This window comes from Manis pentadactyla, chromosome 14 (genome assembly GCF_030020395.1).
Source record: "Manis pentadactyla isolate mManPen7 chromosome 14, mManPen7.hap1, whole genome shotgun sequence".
In the NCBI taxonomy this organism is placed as follows: Eukaryota; Metazoa; Chordata; class Mammalia; order Pholidota; family Manidae; genus Manis; species Manis pentadactyla.
Window position 1 is genome coordinate 16,404,410 of NC_080032.1, and position 25,354 is coordinate 16,429,763.

The 25,354-nt window shown below is 35.2% G+C and overlaps 1 protein-coding gene across 4 annotated transcripts in view; it reads left to right on the plus strand.

Moving 5' to 3' along the window:
* The window catches only part of TAOK3 (TAO kinase 3), a 174,575-nt gene that overhangs the window by 40,131 nt on the left and 109,090 nt on the right, over positions 1 to 25,354 (plus strand). The window contains exon 1 of one of the 4 annotated variants that reach the window (XM_057491982.1): positions 16,934 to 17,136. The exons of the other annotated variants lie outside the window; for them this stretch is intronic. The gene's annotated coding sequence lies outside the window, so the exon portion shown is untranslated. Of the gene's footprint in view, positions 1 to 16,933; positions 17,137 to 25,354 lie in introns of those variants that run through there. 4 annotated transcript variants of the gene reach the window in all.

The window sequence follows — 25,354 nt, forward strand, 5'->3', positions numbered from 1 at the left end:
TTTCTTAACATTATTCATATTATTAATGTTATTTTAATGTAATCATATTAGACATATTACTATTTACTTAATACTTCAGTAGGCTCTTTCCTAGATCTGCTTCTGTTGTATTAGCTACACAGTAGTCAGTGTATAATTGTACCAATTCCTTTTTGATGGACATTTGGGTTGTTTCCAAATGTTTTCAACAATGTTACAAACCATGCTGTAATTATCATTATAAATAGCATTGTGATTCATTTTTTATTTATCTACTCTGACTCCAAAATATTCCAGCTTAGGGACTCTCGTTTCATGAACTCCCAGCAGTGTAAATCGCCCCTTTGCTTTAAAGCAGTGTGCTAACCAGAAGTCTCTCCTGTTTGTTTTTGTTTCCCTAATAATAAAACAGCTTTGTATTGATGAGTTTACAGTCTAGTGTGGTTGGCCAGCATGTACCCAATCAATCATAACTATTACTAATTATGTTATTTGTAAAATGTTTTTCATGACTTATTTGCATTGGAATTCCAACAGATTGCAGATAAATGGGTTGATTGATCATGTAAAACTAAGTATATATGAAATGATATCAAAATTCTGTTTATTGCTGCTCTTGGTGACAAAACAGATCTCTCATCAACTAGACAAAAATAAATATTCTAACAGAACAGTAAAGAAAAAGGCTGTAATATCCTATTGGGTATTTTGGAATTCCCAGTATGCCATCTTGTTTCATTTTTCATGTGCTAGCAGCACCAGCTTCAAGATGGTTAAAATAACTTATGAAAAAATGTTAAGCTTTAAGAATAATGTGAAAATGTTAATTAGAGTAATGTTAAGTATCTTGATTGTTATATACCTACTGGCACATCAATTCCACTTGTAGAAACTTACCCTAAGAAAATAATTATGGATAAATCATCACTATCTATTTCTAGAACTCTTGTCATCCCAAACAGAAACTCTGTATCTGTTAAGCACTAACTCTATTCATCTGTTTTTGCCCAGTTCCTGGTAAACACTCATCTGCTTTCTGTCTCTACAAATTTACCTATTCTAGATATCTCATACAAATGGAATCATGTAATATTTGTCCTTCTGTGTCTGGTTTATTTCAACTAGCATAATATTTTCAAGGTTTATCCATATTATAGCCTGTATTAGAACTTCACTCCTTTTTATGGCTGAATGATTTTCTATTGTATGTATAAACTACATTTTGTTTACCCATTCATCTGATGGATGCTTAGGTTATTTCCACCTTTTGTCTATTGTGAGTAATGCTGCTATGAACAAATGTTTGAGTCTGTTTTCAGTTCTTTTGGGTGTATACTTAGGAGTAGAATTGCTGGATCATACTGTGATTCTATGTTTTGCTTTTTCCGGAGCCACCAAATTGTACACCATTTTACATTCCCACCAGCAATGTACAGGGGTTCCAAAGACTTCATATCCTTGTCCACATTTGCTGTTTTCCCTTTTCTTTATTATGGTCTAGGATGGGTGTGAAGTGGTATCTCATTGTGACTTTGATTTACATTTTCCTAATTACTAATAGTGTGGAGCACTTTTTCATGTGCCAATTTGCCATTTGTATATCTTCGGACAAATGTCTGTTCAAGTCCTTTGCTCATTTTTAAATTGGTTGTTTTTTCTGTTGTTGAGTTGTCGGAGTTTTTTAATATATTCTAGACATTAAGCCTTTAACAGATATATGATCTGCAGATATTTTCTAATATTCTGTGGGTCATATTTTCAATCTTAATGGTCTCTCTTGCATATAAGTTTTTAATTTTAATGAAGTCAATATTTTGTTTTCTTTCATTGCTTGTGCTTGGGTTTCATATTTAAGAATCCTTTGACAAATCGAAGGTTATGCAGATTTGGCCCTATATTTTCTTTAAAAGTTTTATAGTTTTAGCTCTTAAATTTAGATCTTTGATCTATTTTGAATTAATTTTTATATAAGGTATAAGTAAAGGGTCCACCTTCATTCTTTTGCATATGGATATACAGTTGTCCTGGCACTATTTTTTTTTTTAATACTGTCCTTTCCCTATTGAATTGTCTTGGCATCCTTGTTGAAAATCAGTTAGGTATAGACATATGCCTTAGAGGTTTTATTTCTGAATTCTCTCAGTTCTAATCCATTGATTTATATGTCTATCATTAGGCTAGTACTGCACTGATTTGATTACTATAGCTTTGTAGTAAGTTTTGAAATCAGGAAATGTAAATCTGAGTCCCCCAACTATGTTCCTTTTCTTCAAGATTATTATGGTATTCTGGGTCCTTTGAAATTCCAAATAAATTTTAGGATGACCTTTTCTATTTCTCCAAGGAACACCATTAGGATTTTGGTAGGAGTGTACTTGGGTAGCATTGTCACTTTGACAATTTTACATCTTCCAGTCCTTGAACAAAGGATGTTTTTCCATTTACTTAGGTCTCTTAAAATTTATTTCAGCATTGATTTGTAGTTCTCAGTGTACAAGTCTTTTGCCTCCTCAATTTAATATATTATTAAGTATTTTATTCTTTGATAGTACTGTAAATAGAATTATCTTAATTTTTCATATTATTCATTGCCAGTGGATAGAAATATAATGGATTTTGTGTGTTGATTTTGTATCCTGCAACTTTGTTGAATCTGTTTATTAGGTCTGACAGTTTTGGGGTTTTTTTGTGGATTCTTTGGGGTTTTCCAGATATAAGATCAGGTCATAAGGCAGAATTTTTTTTAACCATAATTCCTTTCTGAACAAGACCAAAAAACATAATTTATGCCAAATGAGTAGGAGCTCTTCAATTTTGTGTTTTGGTTTTTTTGTTCTGGATGGGGAACCATTTTTTTCCTATTTTTAAAAAAGTTATACTTTTAGTAAGCATAATAAATTTTTTTCCCATAATCATTATTTTTTTATTACGGTATTATTGATATACACTCTTAGGAAGGTTTCACATGAAAAACAATATGGTTACTACATTCACCCGTATTATCAAGTCCCCCCCACACACCCCATTGCAGACACTGTCCATCAGTGTAGTAAGATGCCACAAAGTCACTATTAAGCATAATAAAATTTTTGAAGGACATTTAAACAGATTCTTTTGAATAGCAGGTATGCTATAGTTAAAGGGAAGATTAAAGGAGAAGTTAAAAGATAAAATTTATATGGACAAATCCATAATCAGTAAGCTTCTTTTTTTAAGATTCCTGTAATTGAACACTTTAAAACCTGACACTGCATATGAATATAGTATTAAGGAGAAGGCAGAGTATCTGCACTCCCATGTTCAAAGCAGCATTAGTCACAACAAAGATGTGGAAACAACCCAAGTGTCTATCAACAGATGAATGGATAAAGAAAATGTGAGATACATATACACAATGGGATATTATTCAACCATAAATAACAAAGAAACCCTGCCATTTGCAACAGCATGGATGGACCTTGAGGGCATTATGCTTAGTAAAAAGAGAAAGAAAAATACTGTATGATTTCACTTATATGTGGAATCTTTAAAAAAAAAGTCAAACTCAGAGGCAGAGAACAGAATGGTGGTAACCGGGGTCTGGGATGTGGAGATATTGGTCAAAGGGTAAAAACTTCTAGTTATCAGGTGAATAAGTTCTGGGGATATAATAATCAACATGATGACATTAGTTAGTAATGCTATGGAAGTTACTAAGGGAGTAAACCTTAAATGTCTACCATAAAAAAAAAATTAGGTCAAGTAATGCATCTGTTAACTATGTTATGGTGATCATTTCCCAACATATCCATGTATCATCAAATCATCACAGTTGTACACCTTTAATTTACAGAATGTTATATGTCAATTATATCTCAGTAAAGCTGGTGGCAGGTGGAGAAGGTTGGGGGACAAGGCAGAGTCACCTATTAACATTAGAAATAAATTGAGGGAAGACCTAAGAAATGATTAAAAACAGTGTCTAAGTCACTTATATGTGATGCCACATCCCATGCCACTTGCAATCTTTGCCAGTGCCCTTGTTGGCATCAATACCTCATAATAACCTTCCTTCTCTTACCATCCTAAAAATATCCCAGCAATAACCAAACTGTCTTGTATCAATATCACCAGCTCGTGGTGAGCCTGGTGAACTATCCAATCCAAAATTCACAATCTCCTTTATTTACTCTTTCTTCCATCAATTTAACTTTGTCATTTACACTTACAATTTAACTTTATCCCAAAAAGTCTTTTTCTCTCATATACATGTACAAATCTAGTCTTTCCTAAGATTCTCACAATTACCCCAAAAAACTACTTAATCTAGTCTCTTCCATTATTAGAGCCTCCTGTATAATTGAAGTCACCTTTGACCTCTTTGCAGTCCCACTCTTTCTTTTCCATCCCAGATCCATCTACCCTTCTGAAGTTGGTGTATATCCCTCCCTTCCCATTTGTATTGTTAGTATATATGTGCTTCTTGAAATAACACATAGTTTTTTGTGTTGAACTTTGCATAAATTTCAATATATCCTATATATGTTTCTTCAACTTAGTTTTTCCTTTATTATGTTTTTGAGATTTCTATATATTAAATTTTGATCAAATTCATTGATTTAAACTAAATTATCAAATTCATTGCCTTAAATGGCTTTATCTTGGATGATTATACCACACTTACCCTTTTTTTCTATTTACAGATGTTTAATTAATTTCTCATTTTTTACCTTTACAAACAATGCCTTAATGAATATTCATGTGTCCATGTGGGAGTCTTGCAGTATGCACATCCCCAAATTCACTGGGTATTGCTAAATTATGGTGATAAAATGGTTATAATAATGTTCCCTCTTTATTTCTGAGTAAAACTAGTGTTGATCATGACCAGTAAGCACTGTTACAATAGAAAAGACACTGGATGAAAATTAAGATGAGGTTTCAACTTCAAAACTAATTGGTTGGATGACTTGTATTAAGTTTTTCCATCTATCAAGTCTCAGTTTCTCCATCTTCAAATTAAGGTCAGATTGAATATGATCTCTGAAGTCTTTTCCAACTTGCTGTTCTGTGGTTTTATTGCTAATGATATACTGTAGGTTGAGAATCAGAAGAGCCATACATTTTTAAATGAAATTAGATCTGATAAAGACCTAATGTCAGCAGTCCCTAACATCATTAAGTAATCCAAAAGTTCAGTTCAGAATATCCTCAAGTCTCCATTCAGTATGTCATTTTTATGCATTCTAATTTAATTCAAAATACAGTTTTAAAATTATTCAAATATTTTCTGACTTAATAATTAGTTGTATTTCAGCAGTACTTTCTAAAGATATTTTTAAATGCAAAGTAAGGTGTTAGATTTACATTGTGGTTAATAAACTCTGTGGGCTATTCAAAAACCTCAATTCCATATGAAGCATTGATCTGTGGATAAAAACATTCAGTTACAGATACCTAACTTGAAAGTGAACATTTGGAACCCAACCCTTTTGCAAATTGGAGACTTCTGTAATGTTAATTTCAGGAAATCCTAGGCAAATATAGTTATTACTCTAGAAGATATATAGATTGTGTGCACTGAGACGAAAAAGTGTCTCTACTAAAAGATTTGCATTTTGTGGGCTTGGAAGGACCTAGAACTTCCTTGTTAGGCTTTGTTTCTCTACATTCATTTTACTATATCTGGAGAAAGGCTGGTGAGATTAAAGGCAGGGCAAAGAGAAAATTTTAATAAATGCTTTACAAAAAGGCAAAGAACTTCAAGAACAGTGGTGGTAAATAACTTCTTTGGATGAGTCACCAAACAAGGTAGAGCCATAATTATTCCATTTGAGTTCATAAGATGTTTTCCCTTAATGTAGAAGATTTGGTTTTCATTTCTCTTAATTTTTGGCATTAAATTACTAGACAGTTTAGTCATTTCTGTTTTGTAAAAGTTTACTATTGAAGTGTGTGGTGCAACCTTATAATGGAGTTACTACTGACAATAACCTTTAAAGTGTTAGAGTGGTGCCAGTCTTAAATGAAATTATAAGAGACAGAGTTTCTTTCTTTGTAATACAGCTGAGAACACCTTTCTTCTGTGACGCCTTCTCTGACCTCTCTCCTAGGACCTAGCATTATCCCTAGGTGGTTGGCTATCTCTTTATGTATGAGTTTTAAACTGTCACCTTTTTAAAGATTTCGTTTTGTTTGCTTTTAGCTCTTTTTAAATACCTGCTTAGCCTCTTTCTTGCATTTTTTCCCCCTTTAGTAATAGAGACTTTTTTTGTTAGTTTTACTTTCACCCTAGTTTTTCATACAAGGCTCAGCAGAATAGAGTCTCAGCAGATAAGCACTTTTGATTGATGTAATTCACATCTGTTGTGTTTCTCCAAATGTGTTTTTTCCTCTATAGTCTTTGAACACTCTCATTATGATTTTGTTGTGTTAGATCATGATACCACAGGCCTCTGGTTAAGATCGGTGTTACTCAGTAGCTAAAAATAATGTAGGAGTGCAACATTGTGACAAAAACTGTTAGAGACAAAAAAAAAAATTCATAGTAGAAGTGATACTCTTCTTTTTCTGTTGATTCAATATGCAGCTCTGGGCATTTACTTTCCTTTAGCTTTGCTTTCATTACTTCATCGGTGAAATGACATTAACAGAAGTTGTCATATGGATCTTGTGAATAATTCAATTATAAAACATTTGTAAATGGTGATGCCTGTTGAAATGGGTATTGGTAATAAACCTTTACTAACAAATAAACTATTTTAAGAAGCTATTCCCTCACTGTTTTCTACTCCTCTACCCCCAAGAAAAATATCTTGCTTCATTGTAATTGTCCAGGCATGATGAGTTGTAGATTATAGAAACATAGATGACTGCTATAATCCATTATTACAGTGTTGCTTATCTTAAAATCACAATTGCCTAGATAAGTTAACTAAATTTCTTCTATGGACTTTCAACTAGTCCTAATAAATGTTAAATTATGTTAAAGTACTAGATATTCTTAAAATGTTTAATCCTTAATACTGGGCAATAACTTAGGTTTTATAATTTTATTCAACTCAGCTGTTTTAATTTTCTATAGCTATAATTTTTGTCTAATGTTTCTTGTGTGAAATAAGTAATATACACATGGAAACTGTTTTGATGACAAATACTAAATTTTAAATCAGTAATCAAGTAGAATATTGGAATTCTGATAGTCTTTAGGTCGAAAATATCCTCAGACTTGTTTTTGAGCCTTTTTTGACTGAATGCCTAAAGAATTTTTTTCTTTTAATCTTTGGAATTTAGTAGATTACTTAAGATATGTTTCAGTGTTTAATTATTCTGTCACTGGGGTGCTGTGGGCCCTATCAATATGTAGCTTTAAGTTTGATTCCATGGAAGTCTTCAAAATTATATTAATCATTTTATATTACTGTATTTCCATTCACTTCTTCAAGGATACTATTAAAATATTCATCTTTATTATTTATAATTTTCTGGAATTTTTTTTACTTTGATCAGGCTCTCTTTTGACCTTTCTCAGTTCTATACTTCAGGTCCCTTACCATGCTTTCTTCAACATTACAACTTCCTCTTTGTCCTGCTTCCAGGGCAGGTTTCATTTTGATAGTGTTTTTTTTTTCCCCCCCTCTCTCTCTTACTTCTGCCAACTCATGTTTCATTCCCTTTTGGCTCACCATATTTTTTGTTAACATATTCCTGCTATGGGCTTCTCTTTTATATAGAAATTATTTCATTGAATTCTTTTTTTAATTCATTGGCAGTATGTTCTGACACAACTTCCATTTGATGTATGACACTCTTTTGCCAAAGAAATTTCTTCCCCCTGCCACTTCTTTTCCCTATTTGTTTTGTTTTGTTTTTATAATATCTTATATAGATCTGATGGTTTTTCCTGGATGAATTCTCCTTAGTCTTGTAGTAATCCTGTAGCAGGAGTCCAAGGCCATGTTTTAGGCTAACAAGAGTTTTCCTTACTTAATGATGAAGATCCCTGTAACAAACATACTTATGAATTATTTTGGCCTTTAATTTTACTGAGACAAAAATCCTTATAAGAAACTTAGTTGTGAGTTCTTTAACCTTTACTTTTACTGAGATAACAGATTTATAATCCCATGGCATAAATTTTGAAGCTAAGGCCAATACAAGCCTTTTCAGGACACAGTTCATTAACTGTACTTAAAATATTCCTGCACAAATATCCATAGAACATTTAAAAGATAAAGAGAGCTATAGACAATTTGTGAATATCTACACAAATTTTGAAATAATGTAGTTGTAAAATGTCTTATGAATGTGATTAGTTTTTCTACTGCCCTAAAACTCTAAATTCAGAACATATTAAGGTTATCTTCATTATATGGCTTACACATTCTTGACTCCTTTCTGTCCTATACTCTAAATCCTTCCTCCATATTCTATCCTATAATAGGAGAAAAAAGATACCAATATCACCAAGTAGATGTGGTAAACCTACTTATGTAACTAATAGTGCAATGGAATGGTGGTTATAAACATTTAACAGATTATACCAAATAGGTACTATATATTAAATAGAAAAGTAATAGAAATCTGTCTAATCTTTTCTATTTTAAAATAGCATAATACAAAGAAGGGGAAGAAAGGTTTCAGGGACTTAATTTGAGAGCCCAGTTAAGAACATCCAAATATCATAAAGAAATGTGCCCACTTTTTCTCAGAAATGTTTCTGGATAGCACCGTGCCATGTAAAAGTGTTGGTGTACTGGAACATGAGAAACTGGAAATCAGATGCTACTCATAAAAAAACAAAATAATAATAGCTGCTATTATCTTACCACAGTGTTAAAATAATTTAAGTGACTAGGTATGTGAAACCACTTCATCTCATACAAATGTAAGTTTTAATGTTATTGTTATTTGTTAAAATGTAAAGGTAGACCAAATTTGATTCCAGCAGCCTCTTTTAAGCAGCTATTGCATACAAGTACCAGTTTCCTTCTTGTAGTGCCAAACTCTTTTACCATGACCAATGGAGATGGGAGCAAGTCTTAAAACTACTCGTTGGAGAGTCGTATTCAAGATGGCGGCATGAGAGGTGAGACAGAGAACTCCTCCCAAAACCACAAATACTTTGAAAATATAGTTAATTAATACAACTAACCCTAAAACAACAACAGGAAAGAAGGCTGAACCAGACTGCATACAGACATCACCAACAGAGCAGACCTCACAAAACAAGGTAACATACCAAAGCCTTGATCTGGTGAGACCCAGGCCCTTCCCCCACCCCAGCTTACTGGCAGGAGGAAGAGAAACCGAACAGGAGGGGGTGGAAGCGTGGGACTGCTGAACACCTAACTCTGGAGATCTGCTTTGTGAGCAGAAACCTACATTGTGTGGTGCTCTGGAGGTTGGGGAGCTGGGACAGGCAGAGTACTTGAGAGACTGAGATTCTGGCCGTTTGTGGAGGACAGGATCCACACATGGCTGCTCTGGGACAAGGGAAAAGCAAGTGCTCTGAGAGGCTTCCTAGCAGCTAGAGGGCTGCTGAAGGGGTGGGGTTTGCATGGAGCTTGCTGTACGGGAGAAGGGAGAGCTGGACAATGTTGTCTGAGAGCACTCTGCCCAACTGGTTGGGAACTTTGAGGAGCTTCAAAAGCTCCATCCCCCTGTCTTGCTGCTCAGCTCTAAGGCTGCCCACTGATGCACACCCTGCTGAGCCTTCCTCCTGGCCTGACAGCACCCACTTGCAAACCGGCAGGCACTGCCCTGGTGTCAGGGAGGCCCCACCTACAACAGCTAGAGACGCCAAGCACAGAGGCTTACACCTGTGTGCTCAGCCCACTGGCTCTGATACTGGAGACAGGCACTGCAGACGGGAATCAGGAAACAGATCTTTCCTCCCTCCAGGCACCAGCTCCCCTCCCCTACAACACCCAACTTCACTCTAGGAGCTGAGAAGCCCCAGAGATTGGAGCTTCTGGCTACTAGAGGGCACCACATAGAAATATGAAACATCAAAAGAACCTGGTTAAGACCAAAATCTCACAAACCCCAGAAAAAGGGCCAAATGAAACTGAACTCACCAATCTTCCTGTAAGAGAGTTCAAAATAAAAATCATAAAACATGCTTATGCAGGTACAGAAAAATGTTCAAGAACTCAGAAACAAATTTAGGATGGAGATTCAATCACTAAGAAATTCCATATATGAAATGCAACATACAATGGAGGGATTTAAAAGCAGATTAGATGTAGTAGAAGAGACGGTAAATGGAATAGAAATTAGAGAAGAGGAACACAAAGAAGCTGAGGCATAGAGAGAAAAAAGGATCTCTAAGAATGAAAGAATATTGACAGAGTTGTGTGACCAATCCAAACGGAAAAATATTCGTATTATAGGGGTACCAGAAGAAGAAGAGAGAGAAAAAGGAATAGAAAGTGTCTTTGAGGAGGTAATTGCTGAAAACTTCCCCAATCTGGGGAAGGAGATACCCTCTCAAGCCATGGAGGTGCACAGATCTCCCAACACAAGTGACCCAAGGAAGATAACATCAAGACATATAATAATTAAAATGGCAAAGATCAAGGATAAAGACAGACTTTAAAAGCAACTAGAGAGAGAAAAAAGATCACATACAAAGGAAAACCCATCAGGCTATCAGATTTCTCAACAGAAACCCTACAGGTCAGAAAGGAGTGGCATGATATATTTAATGCAATGAAGCAGAAGTGCCTTGAACCAAGAATACTCTACCCAGCAAGATTATCATTTAAATTTGAAGGAGGCATTAAACAATTTTTTGATAAGCAAAAGCTGAGAGAATTTACCTCCCACAAACCACTTCTACAGTGCATTTTGGAGGAACTCCTATAGATGGAAGTATTCCAAAGGCTAAATAGATGTCACCCAAGGGATAGACAGAGTACAGAATATGATTCATAACATACAAAGAATGGAGGAGGAAGAAAAAGGAGGGAAAAAAAAGAACCTTTAGGTTGTGTTTGTAATAGCATATGAAGTGAGTTAAATTAGACTGTTAGATAGTAAGGGAATTACCCTTGAACCTTTGGTAACCACGAATCTAAAGCCTGCAATGGCAATAAGGACATACCTATCGATAATCACCCTAAATGTAAATGGTCTGATGCACCAATCAAAAGACATAGAGTCACTGAATAGATAAAATAACATGACCGATCTATGTACTGCCTACAAAAGACTCACTTCAAACCCAAAGACATACACAGACTGAAAGAAAAGGGATGGAAAAAGATATTTCATGCAACTAATAGGGAGAAAAAAGCAAGAGTTACAGTATTGTATCAGACAAAATAGACTTCAAAACAAAGAAAGTCACTAGAGGCAAAGAAGGACATTGCATAATGATAAAAGGGTCAGTCTAACAAGAGGATATAACTATTATAAATATCTATGCACCCAACACAGGGTCACCTACATATGTGAAACAAATACTAACAGGATTAAAGGGGGAAATAGAATGCAATGCATTCATTTTAGGAGACTTTAACACACCACTCACTTGAAAGACAGCTCAACCAGACAGAAAATAAGTAAGGAGACAGAGGCACTGAACAACATATTAGAAAATATGGACCTAATGGACATCTACAGAACACTCCATCCAAAAGCAACAGGATGCACATTCTTCTCAAGTGCACATGGAACATTTTCAAGAATAGATCATACACTAGGCCACTAAAAGAACCTCAGTAAATTCAAAAAGATTGAAATTGTACCAACCAGCTTCTCAGACCACAAAGGTATGAAACTCGAAATAAACTACACAAAGAAAATGAAAAAGCCCACAAACATGTAGAGGCTTAATAACATGCTCATAAATAATCAATGGATCAATGATCAAATAAAAAAAGAGATCAAGCAATATATGGAGACAAATGACAGCAATAATTCAACACCACAAATATCTGTGGGACGCAATGAAGGCCATGCTAAGAGGGAAATCTATTGCAATACAGGCCTACCCCAGGAAAGAAGAACAATCCCAAATGAACAGTCTAAACTCACAATTAATGAAACTAGAAAAGAAAGAACAAATGAGGCCCAAAGTCAGTAGAAGGAGGGACATCATAAAGATTAGAGCAGAAATAAATAAAATTGAGAAGAATAAAACAATAGAAGGAATCAATGAAAGTAGGGGCTGGTTCTTTGAGAAAATAACAACATAGGTAAACCTCTAGCCAGACTTATCAAGAAAAAAAGAGAGTCTACACACATAAACAGAATCAGAAATGAGAAAGGAAGAATCACTATGGACACCACAGAAATACAAAGAATTATGAGAGAATGCTATGAAAAATTATATGGCAACAAGCTGAATAACCTAGGAGAAGTGGACAACTTTCTATAAAGATACAACCTTACAAGTCTGACCCAGGAAGAAACAGAAAAATCTGAATAGACAATTCCCAGCAAAGAAATTGAATTGGTAATCAAAAAACTACTTAAGAACAAAATTCCTTTACCAGATGGTTTCACTGCTGAATTTTATCAAACATTTAGTGAAGATCTAATACCCATCCTCCTTAAAGTTTTCCAGAAAGTAGAAGAGGAGGGAATACTCCCAAACTCATTCTATGAGGCCAGCATCACTCTAATACCAAAACCAAGTAAAGACACCACACAAAAAGAAAATAAAAGACCAATATCCCTGATGAACATAGATGCAAAAATAACAAAATATTAGCAAACTGAATTCAAAAATACATCGAAAAGATCATCCATCATGATCAAGTGGGATTCATTCTAAGGACGCAAGGATGATACAACATTTGAAAATCCATCAACATCATCCACTACATCAACAAAAAGGACAAAAACCATATGATAATCTCCATAGATGCTGAAAAAGCATTTGACAAAATTCAACATCCATTCATGATAAAAACTCTCAACAAAATGGGTATAGAGGGCAAGTACCTCAACATAATAAAGGCCATATATGACAAACCCACAGCCTACATTATACTTAACAGTGAGAAGCTGAAAGCTTTTCCTTTAAGATTGGGAACAAAACAAGAATGCCCACTCTCCCCACTTTTATTCAACATAGTTCTGGAGGTCCTAGGCCCAGCAATCAGACAACACAAAGAAATAAAAGGCATCCAGATTGGCAAGGAAGAAGTCAAACTGTCTCTGTTTGCAGATGACATGATATTGTACATAAAAAATCCTAAAGAATCCACTCCAGAACTACTAGATCTAATATCTGAATTCAGCAAAGTTGTAGGATAGAAAATTAATACACATAAATCTGTGCCTTTCCTATGCACTAACGATGGACTAGCAGAAAGAGAAATCAGGAAAACAATTCCATTCACAACTGCATCAAAAAGAATCAAATACCTAGGAATAAACCTAACCAAGGAAGTGAAAGACTTATACTCTGAAAACTACAAGACACTCATGAGAGAAATTAAAGAAGATACCAATAAATGGAAACACATCCCATGCTCATGGATAGGAAGAATTAATATTGTCAAAATGGCCATCCTGCCTAAAGCAATCTACAGATTCAATGCAATCCCTATCAAAATACCAACAGCATTCTTCAGTGAACTAGAGCAAATAGTTCTAAAATTCATATGGAACCACAAAAGACCACAAATAGCCAAAGCAATCCTGAGAAGGAAGAATAAAACAGGGGGAATTATGCTCCCTGACTTCAAGCTCTGCTACAAAGCCACAGTAATCAAAACAGTTTGGTACTGGCACAAGAACAGACCCACAGACCAATGGAACAGATTAAAGAGCCCAGATATAAACCCAAGCATATATGGTCAATTAATATATGATAGGGGAGCCATGGATATACAATGGGGAAATGACAGCCTCTTCAACAGCTGGTGTTGGCAAAACTGGACAGCTACATGTAAGAGAATGAAACTGGATTATCTAACCCCATACACAAAAGTAAACTCAAAATGGATCAAAGACCTGAATGTAAGTCATGAAACCATAAAACTCTTAGAAAAAAACATAGGCAAAAATCTCTTGGACATAAACATGAGCAACTTCTTCATGAACACATCTCCCCGGACAAGGGAAACCAAAGCAAAAATGAACAAGTGAGACTATGTCAAACTAAAAAGCTTCTGTATAGCAAAGGACACCATCAGTAGAACAAAAAGGCATCCTACAGTATAGGAGAATATATTCATAAATGACATATGCAATAAGGGGTTGACATCCAAATTATGTAAATAGCTCATGCAACTCAACAAACAAAAAGAAAATAAGCCAATTAAGAGGAGCTGAACACTTTTCCAAAGAAGAAATTCAGATGGCCAACAAGCACTTGAAAAGATGCTCCACATCACTAATCATCGTAGAAATGCAAATTAAAACACAATGAGATATCACCTCACACCAGTTAGGATGGCCAACATCCAAAAGACAAACAACAACAAATGTTGGCAAGGATGTGGAGATGGGGGCACCTTCCTACACTGCTGGTGGAAATGTAAATTAGTTCAGCCATTGTGGAAAGCAGTATGGAGGTTCCTCAAAAAACTAAAAATAGAAATACCATTTGACCCAGGAATTCCACTCCTAAGAATTTACCCTAACAATGCAGATGCCCAGTTTGAAAAAGACATACACACCCTTATGTTTATCACAGCACTATTTACAATAGCCAAGAAATGGAAACAACCTAAGTGTCCATCAGTAGATGAATGGATAAAGAAGATGTGGTACATACACACAATGGAATATTATTCAGCCATAAGAAGAAAACAAATCCTACCATTTGCAACAACATGGATGGAGCTAGAGGGTACTGTGCTCAGTGAAATAAACCAGGCAGAGAAAGACACATATCAAATTATTTCACTCATCTGTGGAGTATAAGAACAAAGAAAAAACTGAAGGAACAAAACAGCAGCAGAATCACAGAACCCAAGAATGGACTAACAGTTACCAAAGGGAAAGGGATTGGGGAGGAAGGGTGGGAAGGGAGGGATAAAGGGGAAAAAGGGGAAAAAGGGTCATTATGATTAGCATATATAATGTAAGGGGGGGTACACGGGGAAGGCAGTATAACACAGAGAAGACAAGTAGTGATTCTATAGCATCTTACTATGCTGATGGACAGTGACTGTAATGGGGTATGTGGTGGGGACTTGATAATAGGGGGAGTCTAGTAACCATAATGTTGTTCATATAATTGTACATTAATGTTAGCAAAATAATAAAACTACTCATTGGAGTAGTAAGCAGTCTAACATTTTAGTATTTCAGTACTAAGATACCATTTCCTTGGGTAAAAAGTTCAGCATTTATATATCATTTAAGGGAAGAACTCCCTGAACTTTGTTAGCAGTGCAGGGGGAAACCATCACCTCTAGGTCATGGTGGCATTCTACTATCAAGTGCTTGGAAATTTGTCTAACAGCAGGAGGAAAGAGGGTGTAGCTGTAGCTGCTTTTCTAGACTCTGTGAAAATATACATATACTTACAACACTCTTATCTTTTCTACCTAGTTATTCGATAACGAAATGCAACAGTTCCTGTTTCCTGTGGTGGTTCTCTTTCATTGCTGTTTAAAACAGACAGCTGGTCAAGGAGCTAACTTATGTGGCTAGTCTGAGAAGGTATTAGAGAAAGAAAGATGACATCTCTGCAATTACCTTCATCCCTCAGAAGTTAGGCCAATGAGAACAATTGAATTCCCCATAGGAGCCTGAGGTCAAAGTTAGATTCCTAGTTAGATTTTACATCTTAGCATTTTCTTTTACAAATAATTTATTTGAGAGTGTGAGACCAGCAATGATGGCAGGGAGGGGAAAGGGATGGCTCATGGAAGGTTGATTCATAAAGTGGTAAAACAGTGGTGAAACCTCAATACTTCTTGTACAGTTAGTCAAGAGATGTGTCAGCAATTCCTGAGGCAGTGATACAACCCATATAGTTTTGTTATGAGAATCGTTATTCATTTTCAACATAATTACTAATGTTTTTTGAACTATCTAAAACTATGCTGTCCAACATAGCTGTGAGCTATGTATCTATTTAAATTAAAATTTAATTAAAATTTGACAAAATTGGTAATTCAGTCCCTCAGTCACACTAGTCACACTTTAAGTGCTTAATTTTAAGTGCCTTAACATATGGTTAGTGACTAGCATATTGGGTAGTGCAAATATAGACCATTACCATGATTATGAATCATTCTGATAGAAAGTGCTGCTCTAGAACAAACTCTGAGGGCAAAAGTTTAATGCTAAGTATATCTAGTTTACAAGCAAATAATTAAAATCCAGAGAATAGTATGTAAAACAATCACCTTTTAAAGCTCAAACCTACCATTGTGGTTTGATTAATCTAGGCATAAATAATATTTCTAAAATGAATCATGTCCACTAAATAGGAAGGACAGGCTAATTTTAATTTTAGACTTATGGAATTGAGGGAAGCATGTATGGATAAGAAAATTATGAAAAATTTTGCTCTATTCACGATCCTTAAAGGTAAGTCAAGATGAAAAATTTAGGGGAAGTATTGATATAATTAATCAGTAAATACAGAATAGACCATGAAAAATCTAATTCAACAATGACACAGAATCCTTTATAATTCTTTATTATTTTATAAAAACATGATGTCTTCTTGAATGTATCTTAAAAGTGATTCTTATAACAAAATGTAAGCATCAATAAAGGAAGAGGACTGATGTAATTCTTAGTTCTAATGTATTAATGAATACTATTACTACATTACGAGTAGCAAGGGGAAATAATTGAATGGCAGTTGAGCCCCTTTTTTGATCTATACAGAATAGTAAAAAATTAAGCTAATTACTTCATAATTTATATATAGTCTATCCAGACTATCACATTGACTTATTTCATTTAGTAGTAGTGGATGAAGTTTATTAAGTGCTTATTCTGTGCTAGTCATCTTGTTTAGCATTTTACATGCACCATCTTATTAAATTCTCACAATAAAAAGTTCTCATAATAAACAAACATTAGGTACGTTTATTATGTCCATTTTACAGAGAAGGAACCTTGTTGGAGAGTTTGGAAACTTAACCATGATCATATGGCTAGTTAGGGATGGACCTGGAATTTGACTTGAATCAAAGCCCCATGCTCTTCACTGTGATTGCCTTTCCAAGCAGCAAGTTGAAGAACAAACTAGTAAGTAGCAGAGTAAGATTTTAAACATATGCCTTTCTAACCCCATGTGTCCTATTCTTTCTAGTTTGCCATATGCCTCCCAAGCAAACTGAAAATAAGGAGGAAATGGCCATGATCTTATAATATTTAGTGGAAATTGAGGTCCCTGTAAGCACAGTTTTCCTAAATTTATTATACATGAAGATTTGAGAACATTGTCTGAACAAATTGCTAGAAAGGCCACAAATTAAAACAAAGTGAAATATAGGTTGTACCCATGTGACTTTCAAAAATCAAAAGCCTTAAACAATGGAGCTATTTATCAGAGCCTAATTTTAACATTGTCTTAATTTGAAATTATATTTATTTTTAGGGAACATTGTGACCATGCAAACTTGTTGAAGAATATTTAGGGAGTTCCTTATTTATAAACACAAATTATGGTAATTTTCCTAAACTGGATTATGAAGAAAAATCAAATACCATACTAAGAAGTCTAGGAAGAGGCAATTAATAATTTAGGAGGTAGCTGAAGGCCTCTTTTTGATTAAGATATTTTGTAGTCAGCTTAGTCCAAATAGTCCACATCCATTCCCTGAGACCTTTTCATTTTCTAGTGCTCAGTATGAGAAATAACACCAAATGTGCAATTTCTGGAGAGTAAAATAAGAAGTATGTGCTCTAGTTTTCTTTAGTAGAATCTACCTCTAAGTGAATGAAATGTAATTCAGCCAGTTGAATCACTGAACTATTTTATTGCGTTGGAACTCATAAAAGAATTTCATTTGAAAAACACTGCTTGCCGTCTCAACAACTTAAAACCATAGTCTATTCAATCACTTCATAACAAAGTAGTGTGGAGAATGACTTCTCTGAAATGGTGCCAAGCTCTCTTTGGTAGAGTGGGGTTGGCATGAGGCAGCAAAAGGGAAGGGCGGGACCAGGAATGTAAAGACAAGTTAACTATTACTTTAACATTTTTTATTAGCTAGCATTTAAAGTCTGAGAGTAATAAGGAAGTAAATCAGAAATAATTTAGAGCCATCTTCCAGAAAGTTACAGTCTAACTGAGGGAAACCAACTCATGTGAAATAATATAAAAATTATAAAGTAACATTAACACAGGAAAAATTATACATAGGTAAAAGTAAATGCAAAAAGAAACTTTTTATAACTTTGGCTTTGTAATGGACTTGATTGGTTTATTCAGTCTTTCAGCAACTATTTTTTTCAGGAGAACTATCTCTCAAACCTTGTTTCAGACATTGTAGATGCAGTAATGAATAAAACAGACTAAAAAACTTGCCCTTATCAAATTTATATTCTAGAAGGGGGAGACAGAAAATATGTGAATTAAGTAGAGTACATAGCAAATCAGAAGGTGATAAATGCTGTGGAGTGAAAAAGCAGAGAAAATTGAGGGGGAATGAGAAGATGCCACTTGAAGAAGGGTGGTCCTAACTCTTCTTATAATATACATACATATATATCTTTTATTAAAATCATACTAGTTGGTAGAAACTGATGTTGAAACAGGGCCAAGCTATTCTCCCTAGTAAAGGAATTCAGTGAAGAAATGAAAATGGTGTCATGTACCTTGTTTATCTCTTTCCTTATCCTGGATATGTTCTTTTATTTGTTTGTCTAGGTGTTTTTGAAGTACATTTGTTTTTTTGGTGGGGTCAGTTGGCCCTTGAGATAAAATGGGGCAGTGATATTGAAGATACTATCACTGATGGTAGACCACAGTTGCTCTCAACTTCCCCTGATATCTCAAGCACACACCATATGCATTTCTGCAGTAATACTTTTACAGATTGGTATTTGTGATCATAGGATTTTCATGCCTAGAAAAATTTTGCTCTATCCTCTTAAAATCTTGAGAAGTCATTATAGGTTTTAAGAAAATCTGTCTTTCTGTTCCCATGTCTCTCTATAAGACCAAGTTTATCAAGGTGTTCGCATTGAATCATTGTTCATCCACTGAGTGACTAATACGTGCAGAAGATGTTTTCTTTTTCAAATGTATCTAATTATTTTCTTGTTATGCCACAGTTTTAAAAAATGACTAAGTATTAGCTGTCCTTGTCTCTTCCTTTCCTGTGACCCCTTCCCTCTTTCCTTCAGGCAAGCACAGATCTCTACGTATCTACAAAGACCTGTATTTGACCCTGCTACTGTTTTGTTTTATTCTAATATGCCTGTAAAATTTTTCTCCCTGCCTTCATTTCCTTCCCATTTCCCAACCTCATTCCAACCCAACCCCATTCCAGCCAAGTGAAACAGTTTCCTCAAAGATCACCAGTGTCCATTTTGCCAACTTTAAAAGTCTTTTAAAAATCTTTATCTAACCTGCCCACTTGTTCTTTTTGGAAAATCACCTACGTTGCATTATATCCCTCAAGTGAGATGAATGAAAGCATATCATAATGCCTGACACAAGAAAGTACTGAACAGATGTTGGCTGAATCTGAGCTGAATGACTTTATCCTGTCTTGTGTCTTTTCCAGCCCAATGCCTTCCTTATACATTGCAGGTATTCAGTGTACTTTGATTTGTTTTAAATGAATGCATGAACTTACCACTTCTTGTCTGTCTCCTTTCATGGTTCTTCTTCCTCTTTCTGACCTCAAACATATGTTGAAGAGCTAATATATTAGTCATTTACTAAAGGCTTTATATTCATTATATCATTTATTTCTCACAACCACTGGGTATAGTAGTTATTTCTCTTTTACAGATAAGAAAAATGAGACTTAGAACTCTCAGATGACTTATCAGCCTCATATAATTAGCTAGTACATGGTGAAGTCACCAATGAGAGTAACTGAGATTATTCAAGAGGACTCAGATTATTATGTCTCTGCCCTTTCTTTACACTTCTCTCTCCCATATAGAGTCTATCCATCCTCCAGATTTCAGTTGGCAGTTGTATGCTAGTGACCCCGAAATCAACGCCTTGAAGAATTGACATTCTATCCCATTTCCTGAACCACCTGCACTGGACTATCTTGCTGTCATGTTGAACTCAACCTGTTTAAGACAGACCTCATCAGTACTACCTCAAAGTGTACTCCCTTCTCATGGTTTGGTCAGTGACACTCTCACCATCCTAACCCCAGACCTGAAACCACCTTTAACTTCTTTCTCTTGTCCTTATTCTAAGTCACACCAACTGATGCACTGTTGTTCCAAGGGATTCACAGATACATGACTAACTCTTTAAACATGTCTGCCATAGGTAGGTAAGTCAATCTGAGAAGTGTCTTGATTACTTTCCTTCAGTTAACAACTTACTGTCCTCTGTCATTTTAGAAAAACACCGTGAAAAAACTGATAAGGGCTGCTGGAAATTTTATACTTATTTTGAACTTACTTTTCCAGAGTCTTACATACTGGACAAATGACAGATACTGCTAATTTACCAATCCTTCCACAAAACAGGAAAAATCTTGGCTTTGCTAGGTACTTATTCAGAAGCCTCCAGCAGACATCCCCTCAGGTTCCATAGGGCAGAATGGATCAAATGCTTACCTTTAAGTCAGTCACTGGTAAAGGCAATTAAAAGATTACCAAAGCTAGCTTCTACCTATTAAGGCTCATCCTGTATCACAGGGCAGAAAATTGTTCTGTCAGCAGAATAAAGGGAGGAAAGGGCTGTTAGGAGGTAACCTGCTGGCAGGGTCTGCTGCAACATTCCTTCTTCATTTCAGATTTAACCAGTGCAAAGCATTTGCATTTTGGTAAGGCATTTTTCTGAAAGTAAATTGTGATCATCTTCTTCAAGAAAGGACTGCAATATATGGAATATTTAATATAAGAGATATTTTGAGGACCCAGAAAGGTATTATCCCTGTTTCTTTAAGAACATACCATTGATAGGACTTTCAATATCCATAGAAACAGGAACTGACATTAACTTTTATTAGCAATCATAGCTAGCACATTTATTAAGTGTGATTTGATGTGATGGTCAGCCTTCTATTTGAAATACCTTGTGTAATCTTTATAATAACCTATAAGACGTGGGTATTTTTATTATCCCTATTTACCCATGAGAAAATTGGGCCTTGGAGAGATTCAGTTACTTGACCTGTACTATGAGTCAGAAGCAGAAGCACAATTCAAACACAGGTAATCCTGCATCAGAGTTAATGTTCTTAACTAGCATGCTAAACTGCCTTCAGTAGTTGGCAATAGAGGGGAGACAATGCCAAAACTTCCCAGCCTGCACTATCATTCATCCTGAGACCTGCTGCTCTTGACCTATTTTTCCCTCTTACTAACGTTGTTCTGTCTCCTGACCCCTCCAAGAGAGGGTGGGTATCATTAGCATGTTGAGGATAGTGCAAGTCACTGATTTTCTTCCCTGATCTGTGCAGAAAGTCATGCTTTGGTTTTATTTTCCCCACTTAGAGATGAGTGAATAGGGACAGAGAATGATAAAAGACATCTACTAGAAAAACATATGAAAGCACACAGATACTCTTAATTTTGTTATTTTGAATGTAAATTTTGTTCATAGGTAATTCTGTGAAAGTTCAAGGGCAATAATCTGAGAAGAAAATAAGATCATCTCCAGCTTTCCTTATTTTTATTGCTCTCATTCTTGTCATGCTTTGACCTCTGACATATTCTGACCACAACTTCAGGCTTTAATAACTGCAAATTTAAGTGAAAAAGGAAAAAGTATTTTTGTTGAATCACCATTCATGAATTCTAGCTTTGGGGAGAAGTGTAGCTATAAAGTACAAGGTTGCTTGTAGTAAGAAAGGTCCTTAAAATTTCAACAAAACACTTCAGCAAACTTTTATTGAGTTACCTCTGTATAGGCACTTTGCTAAGTGCTAGGATTTTTTTTAGCTTCCATCAGCTATTTTGCTTTGATGACTCCACCTCTTTGCCACTGTAATGAAACCTTCCTGATGGTGACATTTGAAGCTTCTTGTGGCATTATACCATCTAACATTCATCAAGCAACAAGGAAACACTGGCAGGTTTGAGTACTGGTGGGGAGGGCGCAAAAATATAAAACTGATTAAAAATAAAACATCAGTACTGGGAGGAGAACTGGATTTGGCCATTTTTTGGCTGTATGAGAAAGGCAAAAAAGAGGAAGAGCGGGTCCCAAGAGAGGAGAAAGATGAGCAGAGAAGAGGAAATAATTAGACCATGGACAAATATAATTGTTGAGGAACAGAAAGAGTAGCAGAATTCAGAGATGATTCAGAAAATTTACTCTGTGTTCATCTTTACTTAGGGTGTCTTAGGTTTGTGAGCTTTCCTCACCGTACTTAGTCCTCGCCCCTGTGGTACTCAGTCCCCACCCCCCAGCCCCCGCAACACAGAGTCTGTGAGAATTATCTGTTATTGCTTGATATGCAGCTCACATTTGCTGTCTCAGACTTCTGGAAGATACCACTCAGAGAGATGCAGATTCAGTATTGTGCCTGCCAAAATGCACAGAAAAGAGACTTTCTTTTACACCTTCCATCTTTTGAGCTTTTGGTCCTGTTCTTTCAATCTTTGCTAAATAACAAATGGGGACCTTGCTGTTGTCCAGATAGACATGAGTGCATTCGCATTACTGAGCTTGGTGTTTCTCGTTCTAAAGAGATTCTTTACAATTTCCTTATCAGCAAAGGAATCACCTTGATTTCCTTTGATGATGTTTCCCAGTTGATATTCTAGAAGTAGCACAGAAGCAACTCATACCCTTGTGAAATGGCTCTTGCCCAATAACCCTGCTTGATTTGTACATATTAAGCTTTAATTACAGGGTTAAGGGAATGGATGGAGAAGAAAGCCTAAAATACCTACTGCCCCCAAATTGAGCTCTATCAAATCAGCTTGCCTCCCTCAACAAGACTTGGCAGCAATACATTTGTATCGTAACTGTCTTTCCCGTGAAGAGTAAACCTTAAAATTTTTTAAAAGAATAACTTTAGCAATTTAAATTGAACACAAATAGAATTCTGTTAATAGTAGTTCACAGAATTTTGAGAAACCTAAAGTAACTTAGACCTATAAACCGCATCTCAAAACACATTTTGTGCCTTTTTTTGATTTGTCATTATTACCTATTACTTTTCTTTTCTCAACGCTGTGAAAGGCAAAATATTGTATGAGTCTAAGTTTTGTATTAAATTGAGAGAAGTTTGCCAAATGAAGGGAGGAAAAGGAGTACTGAAACAAATGAATATTCAACAGTTTTGAAGATTTTGTTGTCTATATTTGAGGGTACTACTTTTGTTTATTTTAGCTTTATTTTTGGCATAATTATCCTTTCAATTTAATCTTATATTTTTAACTACTTGGTCTTTAAAAAAACTATGACCAGTATTTTAAAATTGCAGTATGGGTAAATGACCTACTGAGAAATGGCAAGATCTTAAAAGAGGAAAAAAACATTTTCGATTAGTAAAATTGTCCAAGTGTTACTATTGAAATTAGTACTCCCTTTCTAAATGTAATGCTTCCATGTATACTGATGAAAATGAAATTATTTGGAGCACTGGGCAGTAGCAAACCATGGAGTTTTAAATAGATGTATATTTCCTTTTTTATTTGAGCTTGAATAGTTGATTCTGACTAAAGGTGTTGCTTTCAAAACAAATCTGGCTTTATAAACATGGACTTGAATTTATGGGGAGATGAGGGTAAGTTAGTAGTAATAGCTTTTTGAAAAGTTCCCATCCCCTTCACAGCTTTCAGTTCTTTAGCATGGTCTTTTCCTTTCCTATGAATGTAAATATACCCTTTAAAATCATAAAAATATAGTGACAGAAGAGCCTTGTTTACAACTTCATTTTGTACTTTGTTCTTCAAAGTGTAGTCCAAGGACTAGCAGCAAATGGCCCGGGAGCTTGTTAGTAGTACAGAATCTCTGGCCCCAGCCATACTGACACTCAGAATCTGCATTTTAACAAGATACTTAGCTGATGGGTGCACATTAAAGTTTGAGAATTACTGATCTAGCACTTAAAATTTGGAGCTGACAACCTCAAGAATAGTTGCTAAACTTTGGTTTTAGTTTTAGTGACTTCTATAAGCAGATAAAAGTAACATTAGTTGGGTCAGTTCAGACTAATATGTCTTCCCCAATTAATAACTTAATGTTCAGAAGAAATTGTGAACATACCTTGGAGTTTGAGACTTTGTAAGGAAGGGTCAAAATATGGAGTGACTGCTTCTGAAAAATAGTTTGGGTTAAAAATAAAAAACACGTTGTATTTGTTCATATAACCTAGCATTACCAACTGTGTTATCCACATTCCTAAATATTTTTATGTTTTTGTTACTCTTTAAACAATATGCTTTATCTGAATAGACACTGGTTCTTTTAAATTCCTGGTAGGATTTTACAGATTACTTTTTACCATGTGATTCATTCCAGTATAGGAATATAATTTGGGTATCTTCTTTTATTCTTTTAACAAAAGTTTGTTGAGTGCCTATTATGTATAAGAGAATATAGTAGTGAATAGGACAGACAAGAGAGACAATAAAAACATAAATGTACAAATAAAATAATCGCAGGTCAATTTAAGGGCTATGATGTAAAGAGTGATGATAGTCACTGAGAGGGAGAAAAAGTACTTTAATAGGGTGGCCTGAAGAGCCTCTTGAGGTGGTAACATTTGAGCAGAGATCTTAAAGTCAAGAAGGAATGAGCCCTATGAAGCTCCAAGAAATGAAAAGAAAGCCAGTGTAGCTAAAGTGTGGGGAAAAGGAGCAGAGAATGATAGGGAATATGGTCAGGAAATTAAGAACCATATTACATAAAGTGTGACATTATGACATGTGATTAGTAGTTGTCCTGAAATGATGTCTCTTCATTGATCTAGTGACAGATTTTATGAAGTCCTTCAACTTCCAATCTAGTGCTCAGGCCAAGTTTTTACCTTGTTCGCTTTTGCTATGACTGAGCCAATATCAACTATTTTTAACATTCTTATTAATCACAAAAAAGAAGAAATCTTTACAGGGAGAGCAAACTTAAGACCAGAGAAATAAAGTACATGTGTAAAGCTTCAGAGTATAAGACCATGAAAGTAGTAGTAACTGGCATAGGACACTGCATGTCTTACCTAAAGGCAATCAAATAGGAGTTGTCTACTTTCTCAACAGTATACTAGTCAAACAGATCAGTGACTTTATTCATGCCAGCCTTGCTTCCTGTATCACAGTTGTTTAAGATCCATATTCCTGTGTAATGACACAGGTTTTCCTATCTGTA